We start from the raw sequence: 2,769 nt of genomic DNA, 5'->3' as shown, positions 1-2,769 counted from the left end.
AATAAAAGCCTAATATGCAAATTGACCAAACGGTGGAATGATTGGTTGGTGGGGGGAAGCGGGGGGCGGGGTCGGCGAGTGGGCGGTGCCAGGCCAGCCAAGGCAGGTGCCAGTGGGCAGAGGGTGGGATGGTGATCAGGGGCAGCAGTGACTGGCAGTGGTGGAGGGGTGATCAGGGGTGGGCCTGGCCACTCACTGGCCTGCACTGTCCCCTAATCAGTCTGCGGGTCTCCTCCCACAGAGGGAGGCCAGACTACAGCTTAGGCAGGAGTGGGCCTAAGCTGTCAGTTGGACATCTCCTAAGGGCTCCTGGTCTGCAAGAGGGTGCAGGCTGGGCTGAGGGACCCCCTGAGTGCACTATTTTTCGTGCACTGGGCCTCTAGTATTTCATAAATAGTGCTGTGTAATTCCTATTGGTTATTTTACCATCTATATGAACTTCTTAAATATTGAAATGGTTACCTAAGTAAAATCTCGAGGGATGAACACTGAAGGATTAAGCATAATTATGGTAATTAGTGTTATCCATTTTAATAGATTTGATACATTTTAGTACTTATTCTTCTTTTACAAGTACAAGTTTTCCTATCTTTGGCTAATGGGAGTCCAAGTTCCTTCTGTGTCCTTGCATAGTGTGTGACAGAGTCTAGGTACAGGATTTCTGAAATGCCAACATAACCAAAATAATCTTGGATATTTCTAGTCATACCTTGGAATCACACATATCTCCAAGGAACCCTGGTAGTTTCTTTTAGTGGAAAATTATATTTGGAAAATATATCTGGGTGGTAGGTTTGCTTTTTCTACTGGGTTGTTACAGTTTCCCAGGCATTTTAGTGGAGAGCTAAGATACATGTATTTTATTTATTTTAGAGGAAAAAAATAAATTCTACCTTCCCATGCTACCCAGATGGGAATTCATATGGCATTGTTCTAGGTTCCTTTCAGAAAGGGAAACTTTTACAATGTCCAGAGCCTTAGATGTCCTTCAAATGAAAGAGGAGGATGCCCTTAAATCCCTTGCAGCAGGGACTTAGCTCAGGTGGCACCAACCTTGATTTCTAAATGAAACAAAGGGAGGGTGATGGCATGCACATCATAAATCCAAAAAGAACCTGGGAGGAGCTTTTGCAGGCAGCTCATGTCATCATTACCACTGGCTGATGTCAGTGTCATATCCTCTAGGAATACTGGGCAATGGGCTGAAGATTGTAGCTTCCCCTGACACCACTTCTATTGTTTCCCTCTTTATTCACAAACCAGATCAATGGCAACCTTTTCTGGTTGTTACTGATCCCAAGGCTGAACACCAGCCTCTAAGAGGCACCTTATATTAACCTGCCCACCATTGCTCTGGGTAACACAGATTCTCCTCTGTGCTACGTGGACATTGCCATACCTTGCAACAACAAGTAGGTTCATATAGTGGGTCTGATGTGGTGGATGCTGGCCCAGGACATATTGCACATGCATGGCACCATCTCTTGTGAACACCCACGTGAGGTCATGCCTGATCTCTACCTCTACAGAGATCCTGAAGAGATTGCAAAGGAAGAGCAGGCTGATGCTGAAAAGCTTTTGAACATGGAGGGATTTCAGGGTGAATGGACTGCTCCAATTCCTGAGTTTACTGTTAATAAACTCGAGGTTGTGGACTGGGCTGAAGGCACACGGGTGCTGTCTGTACCAATAAAGCAGTTCCCTACTGAAGACTGGAGTTATCAGCCACCACTGAAGACTGGTGAGAAGCCCCCACTGTTCAGGCCACTGAATGGGTAGGGACAACCACTGAGTGGTTTTAAACTGTTCTTCCACAAACTCTTAACAGAATAGAAATAAAGTTGAGGGAAAATAAACAGTTTCTAAAAAAAAAAATGGTCAAAGAAGATATACAAATGGCCAACAGGTACATTAATTATTAAAACATAAGGGTTAACTTGTTCCAGAATGGTCCCTAGAAACAAAAAGGTAGAGTTCATACACTGCTGTAAAGCTTCGTGGAGATTAGTTATGTCCGGGTGACTAAGAAATTTATTCCTGGTACATATGAAGATTTGGACCTCAGCCCCTTATCATATGAAGGGAATATGCCAAACCTTGCTGCTGTGTTGACCTATTATATGGCTACTAGAGGCCCGATGCATGAAATTCGTGAACTGGGAGGGGGGGTGTCCCATAGCCCATAGCCCAGCCTGCGCCCTCTCCAATCTGGGACCCCTCAGGGGATGTCCGACTGCTGGAACTGCTGGCTCCCAACCACTCACCTGCCTGCCTGACTGACTACCCCTAACTGCTTCTGCCTGCCAGCCTGATCACCCCCTAACCACTCCCCTGCCAGCCAGATCGACGCCTAACTGCTCCCCTGCCGGCCCCATCACCCCTAACTGCCCTCCCCTGCCAGCCTGGTCACCCCCAACTGCCCTCCCTTGCTGGCCTGGTCACCTCCAACTGCCCTCCCCTGTTGGCCTGGTCACCTCCAACTGCCTTCCCCTGCTGGTCTGATCGCCCACAATTGCCCTCCCATGCTGGCCATCTTGTGACTACATGGGGGTGGCTATCTTGTGCGTGGGTGTGATGGTCAATTTGCATATTACCTCTTTATTATATAGGACTAGAGGCCCGGTGCACAAAAATTTGTGCACTAGGGGGGGTCCCCCACCCCGGCCTGTGCCCTCTCGCAGTCTGGGACCCCTCGGGAGATAATGACCTGCTGGCTTAGGCCTGCTCCCGGGTGGCAGAGGGCAGGCCCAATCCCTAAGTGCAGCCCCT

The 2,769-nt window shown here is 48.3% G+C and overlaps 1 pseudogene; it reads left to right on the top strand.

The window, feature by feature from the left end:
• Nucleotides 1–965: 965 nt before the first annotated feature.
• LOC102258237 lies at nt 966–1,802 on the top strand (annotated as a pseudogene).
• Nucleotides 1,803–2,769: the final 967 nt, after the last annotated feature.

The sequence above is a fragment of the Myotis brandtii genome, unplaced genomic scaffold (assembly GCF_000412655.1).
Source record: "Myotis brandtii unplaced genomic scaffold, ASM41265v1 scaffold3003, whole genome shotgun sequence".
Lineage (NCBI taxonomy): Eukaryota > Metazoa > Chordata > Mammalia > Chiroptera > Vespertilionidae > Myotis > Myotis brandtii.
The sequence above is the reverse complement of the archived record's forward strand: the minus strand, read 5'-3'. Positions and strand labels throughout refer to the sequence as shown.